Source organism: Pleurodeles waltl, chromosome 6, assembly GCF_031143425.1.
Source record: "Pleurodeles waltl isolate 20211129_DDA chromosome 6, aPleWal1.hap1.20221129, whole genome shotgun sequence".
Lineage (NCBI taxonomy): Eukaryota > Metazoa > Chordata > Amphibia > Caudata > Salamandridae > Pleurodeles > Pleurodeles waltl.
This window is the reverse complement of record NC_090445.1, coordinates 1,196,277,331-1,196,303,091: the sequence shown is the minus strand read 5'-3', so window position 1 is coordinate 1,196,303,091 and position 25,761 is coordinate 1,196,277,331. Positions and strand designations below refer to the sequence as shown.

The following is a 25,761-nucleotide window of genomic DNA, read 5'->3' as shown; positions in this document are numbered from 1 at the left end:
CTATTACATTCCTGCTTATTCTACTATTCTTCTTGAGCAGAAAAGTGACACCACATATACTGCAGCTTGGACTACAACTCCCTCCTCTACAACCACTCTCATCCCATGGATCACCCCAGTCAATACACCTCTCACATTCACTTTATTGACATACAGTACAGGAAAAACAAACCCTACCTAAATTATTGCTTCCATCCGTTCACATGCAACGTTCTCACCTAAACTGCTTACTGGTCAAAGCAGGACCAATGTGAAAGAACAGAGAAACTAGCTAATGATTAACTCTAAACCAGTCCTTTTTTCCATTAATGAAACATGGCTTGAAGATGGCACTGCGCCTGTACCCCATGAAATAGTTTCAACATGATATTGAAGATATACACAACATCGCAAAGAGGAAACAGGTGAAAGCGTAGCAGTGACAATCAAAGAATCATTTGCAATCTTTAAAATAGAAGACATGCAACTGTCAGACTGTGTTTTGTGGCTAGTAAGATGCACACCTACACTTTATTCTCTTGTTCGTTTCTGTTTTGCTGACCAGTACCAAGCAATTAAGTTTTCAAAATACCATCACTGATGCCATATCAGATATGCCCACTAAATGTAGCAACCTAGTGGTCAAGGGTATGTCCAGACGTGCTTCCTGGGCTCTGTGCCACTGAAACCAAGCTCCACCTGACTTTAGAGCCCAATCAGGATGAAACCAGTCTTGGGTTGCTTATGTTCCAGTTTTACCTGGCCAATTAGTTCAGGCTAGACTGGTCCTATTGGAGCAGGGTCAAGGCTAATTTCCATACATCTGGGCCCAAACAGAGGTGGTATGGTGTGCAAAAGAACGATAGGCTGGAATCCTATCCAAGCAATTGTCAGTGCTTGCATCCTTCCATCCTTCCATCACCTTTCTGTGTTTCATGTAACACCCCAAGTGGCCCAGGGTATGCCAGACATGGGTCCCATACTCACTGTGTGACTGGAACCAAGCTACACTTGACTGAAGAGCCCCAATCAGGGTGAAACTGGTCTTGGGTTGCTAGTGTTCCTGTTCAGGGAGAACCTGGCCTGGCAATTCGGGTTGGACTGTTGAACCTATTGGAGCACGGTCAAGACTGATTTGCATATGATTGGGTCCAAACTGATATGGCATGGTGTGCAAAGGAACGGTGGCCTGGAATGCTACCCTGAGCGATTGCCAGTGGTTAGACCTTTTACAAGCATCCTCCCTGTGCCTTTTGTGTGATTCATATAATGCCCTAGTGATCAAGAGTATTTTCATATGTGGTTCCTGTGCTCGCTGTGCCACTGAAACCAACTCCAACCAACTGCAGAGCCCCAATCAGGGCAAAAACGGCCTTGGGTTGCTTGTGTTCCAGTTGAAGGAGGACCTGGCCTGGCAGTTCTGGCTACATTGTTCCTACTGGAACAGGATCAAGACTGATTTGCATATGGTTAGCTCCAAACTGAGGTGGCATGATGTGCAGAAGAACGATGGGCTGGAACGCTCCTCAGAGCGAATGCTAGTTATTAGACTTTTTGCAAGCATCCTCCCATAACCTTTTGTGTTTCATGAATATTTGATAAGACAAACAATGCGTCAGCCAAAAAAACATTGTAACAAACCTGGAAGGTCATAACCTCTGCCAGCATGTCTAGGGTCACACCAACAGCAGGACACACACTAAATCTAATCTTTGACTTTCAATAACCAATCATAATCAAACTAAATGAGTCCCATCCTTGAAGTGGCAACAATCTAATCTCTTTTACCCACAAAATCACATCAAACATACTAAAACCTGTACTCCACCCCTCCACAGGATACAGGCAATTAACCCCTTTGCTGCCAGGCCTTTTCCCCCTCAGGTGCGAGGCCTTTTTTTTGGCTATTTGGGGCAGTTCGCAGTTAGGCCCTCATAACATTTTGTCCACATAAGCTACCCACGCCAAATTTGCGTCCTTTTTTCCAACATCCTAGGGATTCTACAGGTACCTAGAGTTTGTGGGGTCCCCTGAAGGAGACCAAGAAATTAGGCAAAAGACAGCAACATTTTCGTTTTTTTTTTTTAATGGGAAAAAAGGGCTGCAGAAGAAGGCTTGTGGTTTTTTCCCTGAAAACCGCATCAACAAAAGGGTTTGAGGTGCTAAAATCACCATCTTCCCAGCTTTCAGGAACATGAAGACCTGAATCAGAAAACCCAATTTTTCAACACAATTTTGGCATTTTACTGGGACATACCCCATTTTTACTATTTTTGTGCTTTCAGCCTCCTTCCAGTTAGTGACAGAAATGGGTATGAAACCAATGCTGGATCCCAGAAAGCTAAACATATCTGAAAAGTAGACAAACTTCTGAATTCAGCAAGGGGTAATTTGTGTAGATCGTACAAAGTTTTCCTACAGAAAATAACAGCTGAAATAAAAAACTATTGAAATTGTGGTGAAAGAGACAGCCATTTTTCTCCACGTTGTCTCTGTAACTTTTTCCTGCTATGTCAGATTTTTGAAAGCAATATATCGTTACATCTGCTGGACTCTTCTGGTTGCGGGGATATATAGGGCGTGTAAGTTCATCAAGAACCTTAGGTACTCAGAGCCAATAAATGAGCTGCACTTTACAATGGGATTTCATTCAATACTGGGTATACAGCAATTACTTTTCTGAAATATAAAGAGTGAAAAATAGGTATCAAGAAAACCTTTGCATTTCCAAAATGGGCACAAGATAAGGTGTTGAAAAGCAGTGGTTATTTGCATATCTCTGAATTCTGGCGTGCCCATACTAGCAAGTGAATTACAGGGCATTTCTCAAATAGACGTATTTTTTACTCACTGTCTTACATTTGGAAGGGAACAATGTAGAGAAAGACAAGGGGCAATAACACTTGTTTTGCTATTCTGTGTTCCCCCAAGTCTCCCGGTAAAAATGGTACCTCACTTACGTGGGTAGGCCTAATGTTCGCGACAGGAAACGCAACATGGACACATCACATTTTTACATTGAAATCTGATGTGTTTTTTGCAAAGTCCCTAGCTGTAGATTTTGGCCTCTAGCTCAGCCGGCTCCTGGTGAAACCTACCAAACCTGTGCATTTTTTAAAACTAGACACCTAGGGGAATCTAGGATGGGGTGACTTGTGAGGCTCTCACCAGGCTCTGTTACCCAGAATCCTTTGCAAACCTCAAAATTTGGACAAAAAAACACTTTTTCTTCACATTTTCGTGACAGAAAGTTCTGGAATCTGAGAGGAGCCACAAATTTCCTTCCACCCAGCGCTCCCCCAAGTCTCCGATACAAATGGTACCTCACTTGTGTGGGTAGGCCTAGCGCCCACGACAGGAAATGCCCCAAAACACAATGTGGACACATCACATTTTTCCAAAGAAAACAGAGCTGTTTTTTGGAACGTGCCTAGCTGTGGATTTTGGCCTCTAGCTCAGCTGGCACCTAAGGAAACCTACCAAACCTGTGGATTCTTTAAAACTAGACGCCTAGGGGAATCCAAGATGGGGTGACTTGTGGGGCTCTCACCAGGTTCTATTAACCAGAATCCTTTGCAAACCTAAAAATTTGGCAAAAAACACTTTTTCCTCACATTATGGTGACAGAAAGTTCTGGAATCTGAGAAGAGACACAAATTTCCTTCCACCCAGCGTTCCCCCAAGTCTCCCAATAAAAATGGTACCTCACTTGTGTGGGTAGGCCTAGCGCCCGCGACAGGAAATGCCCCAAAATACTATCAAGACACATCAAAATGATCAAGTACGAAACTACTTGTTTTTGCACCGGGGGCACCTGCGTTTTTGGTCCTGGGCTCAGCAGCCATACAGGGAAACCTACCAAACCCAGGCATTTCTGAAAACTAGACATTTTGGTGACAGAAAGTTCTGGAATCTGAGAGGAGCCACAAATTTCCTTCCACCCAGCGTTCCCCCAAGTCTCCCGATAAAAATGGTACCTCACTTGTGTGGGTAGGCCTAGTGCTCGTGACAGGAAATGCCCAAAAACACAACATGGACACATCACATTTTCCCAAAGAAAACAGAGCTGTTTTTTGCAATGTGCCAAGCTGTGGATTTTGGCCTCTAGCTCAGCCAACGACTAGGTAAACCTACCAAACCTGTGCATTTTTTAAAACTAGGCACCTAAAGCAAGCCAGGAGGGGGGACTTATGGGGCTCTCACTAGGTTCTGTTACCCAGAATCCTTTGCAAACCTCAACATTTGGCCACAAAAACACTTTTTCCACACATTTCGGTGACAGAAAGTTCTGGAATGTGAGAGGAGCCACAAATATCGGTGACAGAAAGTTCTGGAATGTGAGAGGAGCCACAAATTTCCTTCCACCCAGTGTTCCTCCAAGTCTCCCGATAAAAATGGTACCTCACTTGTGTGGGTAGGCATAGCGCCCGCGTCAGGAAATGCCCCAAAACACAACATGGACACATCACATTTTCCCAAAGAAAACACAGCTGTTTTTTTGGAAAGTGCCCAGCTGTGGATTTTGGCCTCTAGCTCAGCTGGCACCTAAGGAAACCTACAAAACCTGTGCATTTTTTAAAAGTAGACACCTAGGGGCATCCAAGATGGGGTGACTTGTGGGGCTCTCACCAGTTTCTGTTACCCAGAATCCTTTGCAAACCTCAAAGTTTGGCCCAAAAAAACTTTTTACTCACATTTCGGTGAAAGAAAGTTCTGGAATCTGAGAGGAGCCACAAATTTCCTTCCACCCAGCGTTCCCCCAAGTCTCCCGATAAAAATGGTACCTCACTTGTGTGGGTAGGCCTAGTGCCCACAAAAGGAAATGCCCCAAAATACTATCAAGAAACATCAAAATTATCAAATACGAAACTACTTGTTTTTGCACCGGGGGCACCTGCGTTTTTGGTCCTGGGCTCAGCACCCATACAGGGAAACCTACTAAACCCAGATATTTCTGAAAACTAGACACCCGAGGGAATCCAGGAAGGAGTGACTTGCGTGGATCCCACAATGAATTCTTAAACAGAATCTTCAGCATACCTCAAATTTAGCTGAAAAATCACATGTTCCCACATTTCTGGGTGGGATCACCTCACCGGGACAAATTTCCAAACACCCAATGTTCCCCTCAGTCTCCCGGTAAAAATGATACCTCACTTGTGTAGGTGGGCCAAGTGCCTGTGACAGGGAAGAGCCAAAAACATGTTGAAATTGAGGGGGAACCAAAGCGGGTCCAAAAGGGCAGTTTGAAAAAAAACATTTTTAGGCAGACAAGTGGGGCAGAAGTTTTATCAGTATAGATGAGACAATGCTGGGTGGTAGGAATTTTGTGGATTCTTGCAGATTCCGGAAGGTTCCAGCACAAAAATGTGGAAAAAATGTGTGATTTCCAGCAAAGTTGGAGGTTTGCAGGGCATCGTGAGTAAGAAAATGGTGCAGAATGCATGTGAAGCACACCACCGTGGACTCACCCAGATGTTTAATTTTCAGATGTGTCTAGGTCTTGTGGATTTTTCTACATGGCAGCGTCCCAAAGTCCAAAAAATTGCAGCCATCACCATTCCAAGTGGGACGATTTTGAGAGTTAGCCAGGCTCTCATGGCCCAAATGTAAAACCAAAACCGAAAATACCCAAATGTAACCTTGCTTGCCATGGGATAAGATATTTTAGTGTGCGGGGGGAGAGGTGAAAGACTGTCACCCCCTTCAGTTGGGGTGGGGGCATAACCATGCCCATAGTGGTTGGTAGCCACCACCACACTATTTATTTTTTAATTCCCTGGCATCTAGTAGACTTTCTGCCCCCCATGGGGTGTGGATCGGAGGTAATTGCCCCATCTACCCACTGGTGGTCAGAACAACTTTGGCCCCATTTATTTGGGGTGGGGGTATGGCCATACTCCCACCTTCTTATTTTGAAAAATAAATCTTCCCTGGTCTCTGGTGGGCTTTCTGCCCCCATAGGCCTTCCAAAAATCAGCCGATCTGCCCACAAGGAGTCGCTCCCCATATATAACAAAATAAAGTTTTTAAAAAATCCATATATCCCTGATGTCTAGGGGTTTCTGCCTCCCCTGGGGGTAGATCGGCCTAAGTATAATAAGCCAATCTGCCCCCTGGGGGGGGCAGAAGAGGCCTAAAAATATTTTGCCCCCCTAGGGAGCGGCCGTTGCCCAAGGGGGCGCTCCCCTCATTCAATAGTATAAAAAAAAAATCCCTGGTGTCTAGTGGATTCTGCCTCCCTTGGGGGCAGACTGGCCTAATAAATATAGGCCGATCTGCCCCCCAGGGGGGCAGAAATGGCCAAAGAGTAATTTTGCCCCCCGGGGAGTGACCCTTGCCTATGGGGTTGCTCCCCAAATATAAAAAAATAAAATAAACAAAAAAATATTATCCAGAGTGTCTACGGGTTTCTGCCCCCACTCCCCCCAGGGCCAGATCGGCCTAATTATAATAGGCCTAATAGGCCGATCTGCCCCCCTGGGCGGGGGAAGGGGCAAAAAAGGACTAAAAATATTTTGCCCCCCTGAGTAGTGGCCCTTGCCCAAGGGGCCACTCCCCTCATTCAATAATATATAAAAATACATCCCTGGTGTCTAGTGGTTTCAACGCCCCCTGGGCGCAGTTCGGCCTAATAACAATAGGCTGATCTGCCCCCATGGGGGGAAGAAAAGGCCTTAAAAATAATTGCCTCCCTAGGGAGCGACCCTTTCCCAAGGGGCCGCTCCCCTTAATGAGATATATATAAAAAAAGATCCCTGGTGTCTAGTGGGCATTTCTGCTGCCCGATCGCATCATGATCGGGCAGCAGAAATGCTGAGAGCGACATGAAAGGGAAGGAAAGGTCTTTCCTTTCCTTTCATGCCTTTCCCATCCCACCTCCTGGTCGGAAGAGAAATGCTTTTACATTTCTCTTCCGGGATCGCGCTGGAAGCTGATAAGGTCAGCGCGCAATTTGTGCGCTGGCATCATCAGACATCACTGGGGGGGGGATGGAAGGGGAAGCGATTCCCCTTCCATCCCTGCCTTGGGGGGGGTGGGTGGTTGGGAGGCTCATGAGGGGAGCGCTAGCGCTCTCCCTGTGGGCCCGGTGCAGGACGAGCTGGTCTCGGCCCCGGCACACGGTAACCGTGTGCAAGGAGGAGACCCGCTTGTACCAGGCACCATAGGGGTTAAATAATCTCAGCATAGAGTAATTTGAATCTCACTTCACCGCAATCGCAAATCTAAAAAAACAAACTATTGCTATGTCAATGTAGAATTTAGTGATCAAAGCTTTTGACAAAACCATCTCTTTTAAACTTTCATACACCTAAAATTAAAATGGAAAACACAACGGATCAAAGGCAAAATAAAGAAAAAAACATTACTAATCACTATTCACTGTCAATTATGCAAATCAAAAAAATCCACTAGATGTACTCCATCTCTAAACTCTGAACAAGATTTATACATCCACTGCCAAAAAGGTACAAAACTGGTCCACCAAGGAACTCCACAAAATACCCTGAGTTTCCCAATCCAGATGTCACATCTTCTACAACTCCTCAATCACAAACCTTCTGTAACTTAATGGCACAGCTATAACACTGGATCCTAATCTTACAAAAAAAGAACCTCTCAATCTGAACCCAAGACAAGAGTGATCATTCCAAAAGAAAAATCCTCCCACACAATCTTAATTTATGCAACTATCCCGTCCAGAATTCTATCACTTGATGAAGACCAGTGGAGCAGCTGACTTGCTCTTTGACCCATGTCGCTCACAAACCTAAGAATTCTAACTTCACAATAGCTGCAATGAACATAATGAAAACATTCTTAACCACAAGCACATTTACCACATTTCCTGCAGACCTCAAGGTAACCTAAGTATAATCACTCATTAAAAATAATAACCTGAACCTTGCTAATCCAAACAAAAGACAAGTGTAAAAAGTCAGTTTTTTTTATTAATATTGACAGAGAGAGCTGCCTTTGCTGAGATCTCTAATTTTCTTGAAGAGAACCTACTGATACAACCAACCATCAGGCTACCACCAATGAAGATGAAGACTCTTTTATGGCCTCCATCTGGGACAAGCTGAAAATTACTGTAGACAGAAATGTAGTAGCAGCACCACTATTACTGGCCCTTTCTGCAGTTCTTAATTCTGTGCACCAAGATTTCATAATACATAGAATAAAAACTAGGCATTGAAGAAAGCACCTCAAGAAGATTTCCTGTTACCTTAAGACAGATCAAGTATGGTCTCGGCACATCCTTTCACTTGTCAGCTATACATGGCAGAGAATCCCAAGTGCTAATCTTTTATCCTGTTCAACATACAACTTAGTCCACTCATTAAATCCTTAACCTCATATGCTGAAGATACACAGATTGTCAAAACACTAGAAAACAGAGAAAGTAGTAGAATCCTTGAAAGTAGGTGACGGCATCCAAGGCATTTATAGCTAACAAATCACATTCAACTCAGTAATACATCCAAGACTGCGAGTATCGCATGTGAAGACTGGAAAAACTGTGCTCTATTGATGGCCTTACTCAAGGAACAGGGTTCCACCAACATAAAGTAAAGTGAAAATTCTAGGAGTCATCATGGGTTCTACCTTCTTCATGGACCCTCAAATTAGTGAAATGACTAAAAATGCATTTTCCACTATGTGGAAGATAAAATGTACCTTGACGCAGCTGTAGAAGACACAGGCAACTAATTCCCTCATTATATCACAAATGGATTATGCAAATGGTCTGTAGGATATGGTTTCACTTTCAGTTATAAGTCGCATACAAAGAACATAAAACATAGCAGTAAGGCAACTCCTACACATAAACTGAAGAGATCACATCTACTCTGCTTTGAAAGTCTTTCACTGGCTCTCCATCATAGGAGATCTACTTAGAAGATCATGTGCATTACGATAAGGCTAGAGCAGGAGAGAGTTCAGCCCCCGACAAACAAAGCTCAAGAGTCACTCTTGGAAAAGGGTACTGTGGTCTAGGTTGTCACCACAGCTAATTATATCACCTTACAAGTATAAGAATGTAGGTGGTATCTTCCCCATACAAGATTTAAAACTATGAAACAAACTTCCAAAAAGGATTAGAGCTTTTGCCAACCACCTGGCATATAAGAGGATGATGGAGACCTGTTTTTTCTCTATCTGAAACCACAGATTTGAACATTCAGGATGTGCTCAGTACTATTCCCTAGGGACAGTGCCCTATGTCAGCAGTAGTGAGTAGGGAGGTCTACTTAACACTTAGGCCCTTATTTATACTTTTTTATCGCCGCGTTTGCGCCGTTTTTGACGCAAAAACGGCACAAACTTACAAAATACAATTGTATTTTGTAAGTTTGCCCCGTTTTTGCGTCAAAAAGCGGCGCAAATGCGGCGCTAAAAAAGTATAAATATGGGCCTTAATGCTTTTGCTACCCTTCCTTTAGTGTCATCTACCCAATAGGACAAAAGATAGGATAACGAATTATGAAGCTCAGTCTGCAATAGTCACTCAAGGAGCAATGCCAGACTTGGCTCAGTTATTTGGAATCAATTTGGTTAGCAGGAGCAGTAAAAAATAACATCTGATCATGAAGATAAGTTTAACTCTGAAATGCAATAAATTATTCTGCAATATGGTAATTATTATTATACATGTGGCATATCATTTGTATGCCAGAATTGCACAATGACATGTAGGAACATCTCACCAAAACAGTAACTATAACCAGGGTCACTGCATAAATTACTGAGCCTGCTAACCACTTCAGAGCATACTGCATGACAGTGTGCATGACGATTACATGACAGCCAGTAACATCGGTATATGTAATTGAACAACAGATATATAACATCAATGAATAATAAACCGCATGATGGATTGTTTGCAAACAGCATGGCAATTGTTTGATATACAGCGTGGCATACTGCATGTTTTTTGTCCAATTACAAATGCAAGCTGAAGCTTCATTCAATGGAGTAGTATGTTACCAATCCTCAAAGTGCTTCAGCACCTTGTTAGGAGTAGTGCACGCTGTATAAATACCGACAGCATACCATACCATTTCTCGCCAAACACAGACTTGCACACCTACAGGTAGATGTTACAAGTCTTAGCTTGACAATCCTTTGTATGCACTCAAAGGATACATTATATGCTTATTTATCAGAATAATAATAAACCTTATTACTGTCAAGGTTTGCCTTGTGATAGCAGCTACAACACGTTTCTTACTGTTGTGGTTAATAGGGTGCCATTCATTTGTTTTAAGGCACTGTAGAGCCTCCACTCTGAATCAGACAACAACATACCTCTAACCTAGACAAATGGTTGAGTCAGATCTACTAGGAGATTGATAGATATGATGCTCACTCCAAATATTTTGGGTTGTGCCCTATCCTCAAGAATCACCAGACTCTTCGTGTTTGCTGATTCATTTGCCATGACAAGACAACAAAATGAGGCATACATTCAGCATCCTTCCTAACCCTGTTTTTATGCAGAACAAACCACTATTCAGAATATGGTAAAAGAGATAACGTATAAATCCGCAACCCTTTAAAGTCACTTACCATTTCACACAATGCAAGGATATACATTGTTGTGACATAACTACACATTCCCATACAGTTTATTCAGTTATTAGTTAACATATCAAGTATTCTTAATAAGAAAGGTTTTAGACAGCAAGTCAAAGGATCCTGAAATTAACCAATAAAACTTTTTGCCATTCGTTTCAAAACCAGATGAGGCGCCAGACTGACTGCAAAAATTGCAACAAATTCCCACAACTCTGAGTGAGGCTTGAGGTGGCACAGGGGACTGTCTATGAATTATATGCAGGGACACCGGGGTTCCATATGGTCCCAGATCATCCTCAACATCTACGTAAAGTTGCTTGGTCTCTCTTCACAGATCAAAAATCAAGATTCGCCAATATGCCAAAATACACAATTCTACTGAAGCTCTCCTTGGCATTAAACATCCAAAACCTCAAAAAAAGCCAGGGCAGTATTATGGAAGTGCCCCGGAGGTGCAACAGGACTGTGCACCACTTTGCGAGCTCCCGGGGCACTTGGTATTACAGAAGGGGACACAGATGTTTGTGCAGACCCTTCTATAATACCAATAGCGCTGGTGCGCATAGACCTCGGGCGTTATCGCCAGAGGGTATACCCTCATTTACATGGAGGCGTGGCTCCTTTGCCTTTGCGCCCATGCCATATTATACATGAAGGCATAGAGGAAAATAAACTTTCAGGAGGCACACTGACCTAAAAGGTGGTGCACTGTCAGTGGATCCCTGAAGCAGCCCTCTGAAGGGGTAATAGGGGGTCCCATGGACCCCCCAGACTCCCACTGACAGGCGGATGCAGTCACTCTAATCCCCCTTAAAAGTGCAGGCGGATTGCAGCCTGCTCTCTGAAACATGGAGCAGCTTTAAATTTGAAGCATCCATTCCGTTTTTCACATGAATGTGCTGCCCAAAGGGCAGTGCAAATTCACAGATATATCATTCATGCTAATTCAGCACTTTTTTCTTTTTGATGCTAGGCACACCATTTAAAAGGTGCACCCAGCGCAAACAAGGAAAATGCGCCACGTGTGTGACACGGCAGCTGGACATCATTCAAACCTGGATGTCCAGCTTCTACCTGAAGCTCTACTCCCCCAAGACATAATTCATATTATTTACCAAGAACAACAAAAAACAAACAGTACAAATCATCCTTAACAATGTGAACTTGGGCAGCTTTTAACCCCAACTTCCACAGAACGTTAAGTTGCTTAGATTCATGCTGGATGCCTTCCTCCCTTTCAAGCAATTCAATACCAAAAAACACAAAGACAAACAAGTTACTTACCTCCAGTAACACTCTAACTTTATATAATTATAATAATAATTTTTCACATTTAATAATTAAAGTTTATTTTCAGGTAATGAGAAAGTGATTTATCAGCATTTAGTAGCATTAAGAACAGAAGTGGTCGGTGAAATAAAGGGAAAGACAGCGGTTAGTTTCTTGTGAGAAAAGGGAGAAGAGTTTGAATAGGAAAGGCAATAGGATGGCTTCTTGCCTATAAACTAAAACTAAAATGTAATCTAAATATTATACTGGAGATTAAGGATGAGCAAGGAAATTTTATTAAAGAACCAGATTAAATAAAATATGTGAGCAATTCATATATTTTATGCAAATTATAGAAGATGCTCAAAGCTCTCAGAATGCTACTGACTCATGTGTCTGATGTAGCCACTTACTGGTGCTACACAGGTGTAAGAAATTTGATTATTATTTGGTGTGGGTCGCTACCCATCTTGAGGAATAATCATAACCCTTTTCTGGGTGAGCCCTCAAAGTTATTAAATAAACTTGAGCTCAACCATATGCTACCTATGAAACAGAGCAGAAAGTCTTAACTTAGGGCAATGTGTAAAGTATTTGTGGAGTACCAAAACAGTAATAAAGTTGAAATACAAAACAATAACAAATTGTAAACTGAATTAGTAAATAAATGAAGCCACTAAATTACTCTGAGTTGAATTTCCTGTTAGCTATGGCACAAAGCAGACAGGCTGAACTTAGGGCGTGTGTAAAATATTTTCACAGTACCAAACGTTAATAAAGCAATGCAAACCAATAAAATCCCCAAACTGAGTAAGAAAAATAAAGTAAAATCTATTAAACACAACTGCAACTTCACCAAAATTTACAAAAATTAAATAAGGGGAACTGAAGATATGAATGACCAGGACCTAGGCACAAATTGACACTGCCCGTGGTGGAGTATGGGGCTAATACACAAACCAGGATTGTCCTGGTCAAAAATGTTACCTTCTGACATTAGTCTTTTAAGACCCAATCCACCAGAGTAGTACACTTCTACAGAACATCAGGTGAGGCACTTGGAGATTCACAGGATGTCACCAGAGGACAAACAGTATGTCCAGTCATGGGCAAGTTGCCACTGGTCAGCTGGGTAACTGCAGGAAAATGCTTATAGGTTGGTGTGTCCCTATTGCTTTAAAACGAGGTTAAAACTCTTGGAGTGAAGTTCTTTGTAAAGGGTACAAGAGATAGCAGGTCCATTACTTCAGGGCTCTGCTCAGGTCGCAGACAGCAGGTTCAATCATCCTCTGATCTTCCTTACGTCCAAAGTGGGTGCCTGGAGATGCCAAATTGATATCTGCTATAAGCTATTAAGTGGGAATGAGTACTGGGCACACCCTAACCAATGGGGCAAAAGCTCTTGGGACCCTTGGGAACACTGTTTGTACAGCTATCACTATTTTATTGAAATGTGCATTGCTCAATGTTGCAAGGGAAAATAATCCATTGTTGCACAATGGTGGAACAATTATGATACTATCAGCAGATGGAGTTTGCCATTAATTATACAAAAGGGCAAGAAGGTAAAGGAAACATTTCATGAAATATAGAAACCTTGAGATTGATGGAAATAGATTTAATGTAATATTGAAAGGTCAAAGATACAATATGGGAGTGGACTATGGGAATGGACTGAAAGATTGCAATTGTACCGTGGAAATTGTTACAGAAATTCTGAGTGCCAATCCGATGTTTAGATGTAACTATAACTGTCATCTTCTTGTTCTAACAAAAAAAAAAAAAAGATTATTTTTTATTCTTAGAGTTTTCTAAAGATAGGTAATTTTTGTATTTTTCATTTGCATTTAGCTGCCATTTTGTTTACCTCTGCCTCACTTTTTTAGTCTATTCATCTCTTTTTTTAGTCATTCCAGGATTGTATCAGTCACTGTTCCCTGTTTCTTCTCTACAGCTCAGGTAGAAGTACTTTTAAGTTACTTTTTGAGTATTTAGTAGTTGGTAGGGTGTGTTTAGGGTTAGTACAGGTAGTCTTTGGTGTGGTTTGTTGGTTAGGCTGAAATTTTAGTTTTTGTTGTGTACTGTGCTAGTGCTTAGTATGTTATGTATTGTTTTATGTAATTGTTTTCTGTATTATATGCGTATCAATTTATAGGTGATGTCATGGTGTATCTAATTTTATAGGGTTACTTGTTTTGAGTAAGTGGGTATTTCGGGATTTTTTGCAGGGTTTTCATCAAACACAAGGACTTTCCCTATGTTTGGGTGCTTTTTTTTAATGTAAATGAAAATAATATTGGTTATATTTCTACCAATAACATCTTTAGTTTCCTTTATTTGAGTGGAACATTTCATGGAACATTTTCCAATTCACTTTTTCAGATTTTTATGGGTTCAAAGATTGAGATTTGTCCCTGTGATGTGTTTTTGTACTCTATTTTATTTGTTTTTTGCTATTATTTAGGTAAATCATTTCATATTTTAGATTTTAGATTATAGTACTTACATTTTAGAGTTGGCTTTCTGTTTATTATTTGGCAGGTTTTGTGTGTGCGGAATCAGAAAGTGCTGAGCCCAAGTTCAAGTCTTGATGCTTTTGCTTCACATTAATACAAGTTGTTTTGTGTTTTTTTTTACGGGTACTTTAATTGGAAAAGTGTGTGTATTGGTTACTTTGGGGCTGATTATGTGGTTCCTGACAGGGAGGTCGCCGCAGTGCTGGCAACCTCCCCGCTAACCCCATACTGACTGTCCCACTGGGATGACCGGCGGAAACAAGGTTTCCACAGGTCAGCCCAGTGGAAAAAGTGCGGCAGCATTGTCACCGTCTCATAATAGAGCCAGCAGCAATGCTGCTGCACGCATGGGGCACCAGCACCTTCAAACTGCACTGTGCCTGCACAGCAGACAGTGCACATTTTGAGGGTGCTGGGCAGGGGCAACCCCCACAGCCCACGGCATGGGCATTGGCAGTGCAGGGGCCATCCTGTGCCCCCCCTGCACTTGTTCTCTGCCAGCCTTTTTATGATGGTGGAACAGCCTTGAAAAGGCTGATGGAGAACAAGGATGTAATCAGCATGGCGGCACTGAGGTCTATGCAACCCTGGCTGATTACAACCAGGACCGCCGTCAGCCCATCGCGATCTCGTATCTTGGCGTGGATGGCGGTAGGTTGGCAGGTCTGTCTGCCAACCTCGTAATCTGGTGGTCTGCGGGCAGCCAGCCTCATAATAAGGCTGTTACGCCCAGATTTTCTAGAAAATGAGGGAGCATGGCACTGCGCCAAATTTGGCAGCAAAGTGCTCTGTCATTTTCAAAATGCAGGGATGTGCAGTATTTAATAGAATACGGCGCACCCTGTGTTTCCCCCAGTGCCGCACTAAATTTGCTGCCAAGTGCCAACACAACCACCCTTGGGCCATGGTGTAAGGATGGCTGCATTGAGGGGGAGATTGTTTTTGTGCAGGAAGGGACACCTTGCTGCACAGAAACAATCTTAAATGGCAATCTGTTCTTTCTATTTGTGCTGCAGAATGCAGCACACGCATAAAAAGCAAAAAAGGAGAAGAAATTAAAGTATTTCTCCTCATTGCGTCAACTGCACCCCTGAGGTGGCATTCGATTTTGGCACTGCCTCAGGCTTACGAAATATCATAAATCTGAGGCAACATCAAAATACAACGGGTGTTGCTATGACACACCCACAGCAACACCCACTGCAAGCCCCTTCCACGCAAAGTGCTGCTTGTGAAGGGGCCGTATTTACAAGGTGGCGTTAAGCCACAAAAAGTGGCTTAACGCCACCTTGTAAATACGACACAGGGCACTGTGCCACCGGAATGTCACAAAAAGTGACACTCCGGTGGTTATATGGCTTTGTAAAGCTGGCTCTTAGCTTTTTTGTTCTTTTGTTCAATGTTTGAATTTGTGTCAGTTTACTCCTTATGTGGTGGACAGTGATTAGAGTTTGTGAGTCAATTATAGCTCTATATATATATATATATATATATATATATATATATATATATATATATATATAAATATATATATATATAGTTAATAATATTTTGATATTTGATAATGCTTTATTTGTTTAAGGTGATATCATATTTTGATTTCTATATTGATCAATATTAGAATATTTTAGATATTGTTTATGGTAATATTTTTGTATTCAACATTTCTTTGGCAATATTTTTGTAAGTCAGTTTTGCTCCAACCAGTTACATGTCATGTAATTGACTTGCACAGCCCCAGATAATCCCATGGAACGCATCCATGCGTAACAATGGAGCACAAAGTTGGTGTCAACTGCCCTCCCAAAGAAGTCAGTAGTATCTAGACCAGCTTGAATCACGTACTTGGCAGAGTTCTTCCATCAATTATAATTTGGGCCAGAGAAGTCGCAAGGTCTTCCAGGCCTGCTGTCACAATGTCGCTGGCCATGTGGTAAATGGCAGGTGTCTATATAGGGCCAGCAAACACTGCATTGACCAATCTCAGTGCCAGGCTGGCCACTGAGAACATTTATTTTCCAAATGCCTCAATTCTTTTTGGCTCACTATTCAGAAGAGTTATGAGGGAATCATTTGGTGTAACCTTACTGTTGAAGCATGTATGACAAGACTCTCAGGAGTAGGATGTCAGTTGAAAAAAAATAAGAGTTGCCAGGCGCCAGTCTGCAATGCCTGGTCATCTGATTATTCACTGGTGGGTATGAATAGGGCTTTAACCAATTGCCAGCCACAGTATCAGTGAAAGCCTTGTGGAAATGGACCCAGAGTGCAGACGTTGCAGGCCCAGGAGGCAGAATTTCCATAGGAATATTAATCTTGGTCTCAATCGAGGGCAGCTGCAAATACAAAAACCTCAGCAGCCATCGGACCACAACAACAAATAAACATACTGTCTTCAGTCAGTGGTCCAAGTGAAGTTCCCAACCCTGTCTCAGAGGAAGTATCAAGGACATGTGATTATGAGTGGGAGCATCACCATTCTCTATCCCACCATAATCTTCTCCCTCTGGTGATGTACCTTGTTCAGAGTCAGAGCCAAATAGACAATGAACCCTTTGTTGGCACGGCCACTCCGGTGGAGACATTGGTGCAGAGTCAGGCTGTATAAAACTGGTGGGGAAAAAGCAACGAAAAGGAGGATAGTCATAGGAATCAGCGCTCACAGTAAATCACCATACAATATACACAGTGCTCTCGACAGGAGGATCCCCCCACACCTCCCAGGTTTCTGAATAGAAACAAAGTAACAACAAACAGATGTCAAGGCACTCGTGAATTGAAAGCTCAGTGCTCATATGTTTTCGTCCTGGTGTTTTGTTCCTGATAATCAAACATAAATCCGACCAGGATAAAAGGCAAAGTTGTCAATTTATTCTTGAAGTATAATGTCCTTTACAACAACAGCCAACACGTGTTTCGTCCTGTGAGAGAGTTGCTCCCAAAGACTTCAAATAAGCAAGGAGAGCGGTTTCATAAAGCCCACTCTGCAATTAAAATAGTCTCGAAGAGACAGTGCATGCGCTGTCTAGCCAAGACCTAAAAATTGTATTTTCAAAATTGCTATTTAAAATCCAATTTCACCATATGTTAGTATTTTAAATTCCAGTTCCAGAGACACCAAACATGAACTGGTTATCTCTTCCCATTTGGAAATGACACTTTTAATATGTAATACGATAATCCCAATGTTATCCTATGGAAGAGATAGGCCTTGCTTTACTGAAAAATGAATTTAAGAGCTTTTCACTACCAGGACATGTAAAACTTAAAAGTATATGACCAACATTTAAAAACGCTACACCCTGTCCCCTGCGCTGTTCAGGGCCTACTCTAGGGGTGAGTTATATGTATAACAAAAGGGAAGGTCTTGTCCTGACAAAAGGTTTATCTTACCAGGTCATAATAGCAGTTCAAACTGAAGACACTGGCTCTGGAATGGCAGACCTGAGACATGTTTAAATAGATACTTAAGTGACAAGCACAATCAATGCTGCAGGCCCACTAGTAGCGTTTTCATTTACAGACCCTGGTTACATACAGTAACACTCTACTAGGGACTTACAAGTACATTAAATATGCCAATTGTGAATAAGCCATGTTTAGAGTAGAGAGTGCAGGCACTTTTGCAGTGGTTAGCAGTGGTAAAGTGCACAGAGGCCTGCAAAATTTAGGAGGATAAAGGTAAATTTTGGGAGTGATTCTGAAGAGAGGACCGAGTACCAGGCTATCACCCAGAATGATTTTCCAGGAAGGAATTCATGGGCCATATCTCAACAATGATAAAGAATGCTCTTGATGAAAATCAGAGAACAAGGCATTGCATGGATTCTTAGGCACTACTTTAGGGAGTATGAAATCTAAACAACCGAAAGACAGATTTGTATTATGAATAGAACCCGTTTTAATAATGCTGAGGAAATCAGAGGTTGGCTAGGTCTGGGACCATAGCTCAAGTTTCACAACTGAAAAAGAACTGATTCTGACCATAGTATACTATTGGTGAAGAAGCTGAAATGAAAATGTTAAACGAAGAAAATAAAATGTCAGGAATATGGAAATGTGTGGGCGAGTTCAGCTCTTAGCTGACCAGACCTAAAGTTCAATAGAAATAATTTATTTCTTATGTCTACCATTCTCCCCATGATACCCTTACAATACCTTCTGATGTAAAAATGCCTAGTATAAAATAGAGCACTATGATATTAGCCATGGTTGTAGGATTCTCTTTAGAAATTAAAGATTTTACTATTGTGGCAACACAGCTAGGAAGGTATTACTTCAGTGAACAGGTTAGCTACCATCAGCGTGATATATAAAACATTCTGATGAGCATCTGTAAATCAAAACTGTTCCAGAAAAGCCTTACATACACAGAAGTATTTATGTTACACTTAATGAATGCAACCTCGTAAAAAACGAGTCATATAAAACTCTTCTGAAGATAATAGGTTTGCAAATATCAAATGACTCGTTCAGAATTACAGCATTTCTGAACTGAGCAGTATTTCCAACAACTCAGATGGCAGTAGTCATTATGTTCACAAATGCAGGATACAGAATAGAAGTAACTATTAAACATTATGCACATGTGCTGCGTGCTTTATGGAGAAACCTTGTACCTATGCATGATTAATAGTCTCTCCTTTGCGTTTGTGTGGGATCGCTTGACGTTTTTTAAGAAAACTTAAGTGATTCTAATTTAATAAAATGAATCGTTTTGTTAATTTGAAAAAATATATGCTCTGTTAATGTTATTCTTCTCCTTATAACACATAAATCAGTTATGGAATTTTTAAGTTGTGGAATTTGTATCTGCAAACATACTGGATCCCTACCTCTCTTGTACATGGACCCCCCTGGGGCTATGGCTCCATTCACTACAGGTTGTTTTCTACGGGAAACATTAAAAATTGTATGATTACACTTTGTTTTGAATACTTCAAATGCATGAAAACACAGAACTATAATTGTCAACAAAGGTAATATAAAAGGCGGCAGAACGTAATGTCTAAAATCAGATTTGCAAAATTATTCAGACGAGAAAAGCGTGGCATTCGTTATTATCAAGCGACGGCAAACAGAATTTTGGCAGCTATCGCTACTCAGCTGATTTACGCGAAGCGCTGAATTAGGGTCTGGCAGAGGGCTGTTTGCTACTAATGTCACATGAACAAACCCCTAAGCAGTGGCTCGTTGAAATGGAAAGTGGGAAGTAGTTAATGGCTGTGTCTGTTGGTAGAGCTCTGTCACTTCGCCAACACTGATATTTGCAATATGGTCACTCAGACTGCTGGATGTTGGCCCTTTCTCTTTATTGAGCTATGGTTCTCTGCTGCTAGGCAAAGATGAAAGGCTGTTTTCAACAGTGATGAGGCAGCAGACAGTGTTATCACTGTGCCAGGCAAATAGACAGAAAAACCCAGGCACATAACATTTTTTAAAAACAGAAAACCTACTGCAACGTACTGACTGACCTTTGACTGTTCCCGTCCTCCTAGTCATTCAGGTTCACAGCTTTCAAGTATGCATGCAGAATTTCGAATTTCTACTAGGAGGAAAATGTAACATGTGGCTTACATATATTTGGTATATATATATATATTTGGTATGTAGATATACAGTCACCCAGAAAGGGGGGAGTTTCTCACTCAGCAGAGTGTGTGAATTTTAAATAGTCATTCTGATTGTTAAGCCAGGCCATGATTTCGTTTCTGTGTTCCTTCTCCTTTTTCAGGATTCTTGAAGTAGATAATCTCCCCTTTTCAATCTCACCCCCTATAGCAGAGCTGGGTAACTGTCTCTTGATCTTGCATAATCTTTACGCTTAGAGTTCAATGGGTTGGGAAGGGCCAAATTGACCGCCTTGGGGATTGTGTTATTATCAATTTTAGAAAATCCCAATTTGGTTTGAAGCCTTTTCGATTATGACGGGCCTAGGCAGGAGCGGGCAACCAACAATGCTTTGCTACCCTTGGGATATTTTTATGATCCCTCTAGGCATGTAAGAAGAGGCAGCCAGACTTACCCTCCCCAGTCCTTTCCCACTGATGTGTCACATGGGAATGGTCAGCATAGCCATAACAGGGAGTACAGTATTCCAGTGTATAATCGATTTGATGCTTTGGAGGGAGTTAACTGACTAAATTATAAGTTGGCTGCCCATAGTGCTTGTTTGAAGGAGGGGGGAGTCAGGGGAACTTGTAAGGTTGGATGCACAGGCTTAGTTTGTGGGACTCAGGATCAACTAACCCCATACCAACGGAAAGGCTTTTCCCCAACTCAGCACCAGTATGGGATCAACGATGACACCCTGGTAGGCCTGCAGGGAGAATCCTATAGTGGACCCCATCCCTTGCTCTGTTGGTCAGAGAGATGGGTTATTGTATGGTGGGAGGGGCAGTAAAGCTGCACCACTTACCACCTCTGATGGAGCTGGGATAGAACAAGTTAACACCATTGTAGTAGTGAGGTATTAGAAGCTTGGGCATCCCATTTAGAGGGAAGTACCCAGGGAATTACACATAATGCAGAAGTAAGCAATGAGGTATTGGTAGCAGCATAATGCAATCTGAAAGTAAGGGTGATCTCATGGAATGTGGCAGGTCTAGGATCCAAACTTGTTTGTTTATAATGGGGTTGCTTCATTGATCAAGTTGACAAATGCCTCTTTCAAGTATTCTGCTAACTGAGAAAGTGCACAGACCTGGTTTTTGTGTTTGTAGTAAAGAGGTAAAAGTAACTGGTCATGGTAGGCCTACGAGGGTCTTTCTACAAGGGCTGGCGCACATCTGGAATGCTCTGTGAAGATGGTGGATGTAGCAGCAGAGGGCATTCTTTGTGTAAAACTTGCATTTTCTTTCAATTTAGATGTATTTGTCTATAATGTATATTCGAGACCTACTAGTAATGGGCAGTAATCACCAACTGTGGATAAACCTGCTGCACACATGGTTGCTCTACCTAGGGTGGCTTACAAAAATACTGGTGGTGATTTCATCTGCCAATATGAGCCTCTACATGTGAGTTTAAACAATTTGTTCCAAGTGGAGGAAAAGGTTTGGAATATTCCAGATCTGACTATACGTCCCATTAGGAGATGGTCCCCCTTGGCAGTACAAATCAATGCCCTGTCATTAAATCATGCGATCCTTGCTTGCAGTGGGAGAACCCAGTCCCAGATAAGGAGAGGAGGTCCACTTTTAAGCACAACCAGAGTGCCAGCCTAATTGACTATATATCAGTAGATGTTATACTCTGAGCTTTCATTGTGGATATGGAAGTAGTAATTAGGCATGATAGTAACCATAATGCTTTAGTTTTTCTACATTTTCCAAGTTGCAAATTTACAGCCATATATCAGGACCAATTGGATGGTAGGCTCCAGTTTGCAACCAATAAATTGGTGCCGGATTAAATGGCAAACTATTGCACGCACACAAGAGTCACTAATATCTCTTTATCATATTGTAGGGAATGATCTATAAGATCTTTGCAATTTAGATTCCCCACTGGGCACCTTGGAGAGAATTGGTGAAGTCCGTACTCAATTATTTAGTTACCTCAAAACGTTTTTAATATAGAAGCCAATAAAATGTGGGCTAGAAGCAATTCTACTTCATGGTTTAATAAGGGATGTAGGGAAGCAAAACGTGCATTAATAAAATCAATTAAGTCACAGGATAGAGATCGGTTCATAGCTAAGAGAGCTGCTTATAAAACAACTGTCAGCACTTCCAAAAGGGAGTGGGACCAGGACATATCGGAAGCTTTACCCAGGGCGTTAACAGGTAATGATCATGCCTCCTTCTGGAATATTGTGAACACAAGGACCCCAGAGGGTAATGTTATTATTGGCAATAATATCTCAGCTAATAGATGGAATTCATACTTTGCGAGGTTGTATAATAAGCTGGACTGCTCATCTGTCCCCAATTCTGAGTACAGCAGGCAGGTTAAATCAGGCTCAGAGGTGGAGGGCTATAATGATGGCCATCCAGCCATTACTATCCAGGAAGTATGTATGGCCATTAAAAACAATTGTTCCTCACAAAGCACCTGGCCTTGATAAAATTCCTGGGAATCTTTATTTGGCTGAAATCAAAGGTCTGTGGTCCATATTTTATGCTCCTCTTTAATGCTATCATGGAAGAGATGCCCATCTCGCAGTCTTGGAAGGGGGCTGAGTTGTTCTCCATCTTTACAAAAAGGCTACCCCATGCAGCTGGCTAACTACAGGCCAATTAGCCTGATTGATACGGCACAAAAGCTTTTTTGATAAGTTATCCTGGGAAGATTACAGGATTGGCTAGAGGCAAATGAGATCCTAAGCCCACTGCAATCTAGTTTTTGCCAAGGCACGTTCACTATGGACAATGTATTCAGGCTGCAACTTCCTTATTGGAAGACTGTGGTCTAGTGGGGGGGGGGGGGGCGTTGTTCCTGGTGTTTGTGGATCTGAGGTCCACTTTTGATCAAGTTCCCAGGAAAATCCTATGGCAAGTACTAATTAACGTGAGGGTGCCACATTACCTTAAGGTACCCCTAGAAAGACTCCATGAGGAGAACTTTACACAGATTTGCTGTAGCAGGTTGGGGTAAGTAACTGAGACCTTTCCGGTCAATAAAGGTATGAGACAAGGTTGTGTGCTTCTACAAGCATTATTTACCTTATTTGTCAATAACCTAATTGTCCACCTTTATGTGACAATGATGCTCGCAGACTAAACAATGAGAAAGTACAGGCATTAGGTTTACTTATCTCTAAGTCGCCTATGGGCATAAAGAAGATTTTAGATGGGTTTAGTGACTTCTGTGCCCAGAGGAGCCTGGAGATAAATGTAGACAAAACAAAATATATGGCTTTTAGGTCTGGCGTGCCAGCGCTCTGGCATGTTGTAATCTATCTGGGGGCTTTTAACCACGTCCAACGCACGCCAATCACTGTCACTCGTTCATGGGCTTGCCTTTCAAAAATCCTTTGTTATCACTGGCAAATGCTTTATGTTTGTCCCTCCTTGGGGCAGTTTTGTTGCTGCCTTGGCCATCTACCCTGTTACATTGATAACTACACTTTGCCAATACGTTTGACCGAGAACGAACTTCTTTTTCCTTTTTTGTCTCTCCTTTGCGCTCATGCTCCTGGAGGCCATGGCGCTTTGAATCGGCTTGCTTATGTCAACTGTTTTACTTTTCATTCAATTTATATGACAAGAAAAGTCCTGTTAGGACTTTCCAAAGCGCTAATAGCTCTAACTCGAGCAAAGGCGATACCCATTGTATTCCAAATGCTTGTTAATGCTTGTTGGTCATCATGTTCAAACCCAGCATTAGCTGGGAGTCCGCTTGAGCAGGTTCACATTTTTTTAAATATTTGGGGGTTACGTTAATTGAGTTGATAGACTGGGCACCCCAAATTGCCAAACACAGATTGAAATTAGAATAACACATAGTAGGGTTATTAAAGGTGTTACATGAGTTCTTTTATAAACCCATTTCTCTGATAATACAAATCTATTCACATCAGGCGCTTGGCTCTGCACTATATAGGGCAGAGTTCTGGGGCCATAAGATTGTTAATGCCTTCGTTCTAGTAAAAAATCGAATCCTGAGACAGTGATTGCACCTGTCAGTCAGCACACCACTATTATCATTACTTCTTGATATGGGGATTAGGCCTATCTCAGAGGAGATTGGTATAAGGCCCTAACTTTTTTAGGGAAGAGTATGGATGCCCCCAGAATTGACCTCCTATAGATGTGGTTTGGAACAGATTCTCGGAAATCAAGGTGTGGGCAATCTTCCTTGGTACGCGATGTGAGAGAGACTTTGAGAAGTATGGGAAAAGATAGGCTCGGGGATAACACCGAGGAGTCTTGCCATCAGATATCTAAAGCTGAACTTCAAGTTACACTCCCTTTTATCTAACTCAGCAATGGTAGGACTGTCAGATGGATTCTTGCACCCTAAGGACTCCTATAAATTAGAAGAGTTCCTAGATGTTATTGAACCCAATCTGGCTAGGAAACTCTATGTGCAGTCCAGATATGGGAGACTCCCTTTACGTTCTTTTACTCAAAAGTGGGGTAGTGCTGGTCTAAAAGAGAAGCAAGTCTGTCCAGTCTGTGGCCTGCCCGGAGAAACGGAGGTTCATTTACTTTTCTTTTGCCCAGAGTATAAAGTCTCTATGGCCAAACAGTTGATCCCAGTGTGTAAGAATATTGGGATTAAACAGCATAGGGAGGTGTATAGAATTATTAAAATAGAAACCAGTGGAACTACTGTGTTTGCCGTAGCAAGGTATTTATTTGCAATGTGGTGTTCGAGGCGCAAATTTGCACAGTCAGATGGGGATGGTTATAGTGTATTCCACACGTCACCATTGTGAGTAGCGTTCCTGAGCGGGCAAGAGTATTCGAAGTATTGTAACTCTGTGAATGTCAGGCTAGCCTATGGTCCTTATCTGCCCCACATTTTAAAATTGAAAAGCTGCTAACCCCTGAGTTCTGACTTTGTAATGTCTATGTTGTGTAATTGTTGGAAAGGTCAGGCTGGGTTCCGCTGGAACAGAAACTGTTTTTAACTAAGATATTTTATCATATTATCTTTTTTTACTTGTGTTTTAAAATTTTGTATTGTGCTATTGCTTGCTTCGATAAATAACTCCTGATCTGTATAGGTTAGGAGCACAAAGGTTTTAGAGGTCCTGATGAAACCTGTGCATCTTGCAAAGCATGAAACATGTCGACCTGCAATAGGCACACTGACTCAGTAAATGCCTCTTTGTGCCATGTTATGTTTTAACCATATCATAGGGCCCTTCTAACAATATAGAGAATATCAAAATGCTCCCTCCCACACCAAGGTTGAGCCCACCTGGTGGTAAGTACCACACCTGGGGAGGACCAGAAGATGAAACATGCCACATGATTAGCATGTGGGTGAAGGTTCCATAAGAACACCCGTGGATCAGGTGCACACTGAGGAGCTGGACACAGTGATTGTTTCTATTAAGAGACGCCCGCTTCTTTTGGTTTATGTATCTATATTTATATGTATATGTATATAAATATATAAGGAATGTGAAAATTTCCAACTTTGAATCTGTGAATTCACCCAGGTTAATGAATGGGCTGCTCCCTGGGGGTTTGCCAGAGATAAATGGCAGACAATTAGGGGTGCATCATAAAATGGGTTTGCAGTCTAGAAACCTATTTGTTCAGGTGGTTGAAAGGGACCTTGGGCCAGATGTAGCAAAGGATTTGCATGTCGCAAACGGCGAAAATCGCCGTTTGCGAGGTGCAAATGCCTCTTTGCTATGCAGAAATGCATATTGCGAGTCGGGACTGACTCGCAATATGCATTTCAGAATCGCAAATAGGAAGGGGTGTTCCCTTCCTATTTGTGATTCGGAGTG

At 42.0% G+C, this 25,761-nt stretch overlaps 1 protein-coding gene across 6 annotated transcripts in view; it reads right to left on the bottom strand.

The window, feature by feature from the left end:
* SORBS1 (sorbin and SH3 domain containing 1) overlaps positions 1-25,761 on the bottom strand; it is a 794,498-nt gene that overhangs the window by 746,540 nt on the left and 22,197 nt on the right. For 2 of the 6 annotated variants that reach the window (XM_069240469.1, XM_069240477.1), the window contains exon 2: positions 19,184-19,239. The exons of the other annotated variants lie outside the window; for them this stretch is intronic. The gene's annotated coding sequence lies outside the window, so the exon portion shown is untranslated. The remainder of the gene's footprint in view (positions 1-19,183; positions 19,240-25,761) is intronic. 6 annotated transcript variants of the gene reach the window in all.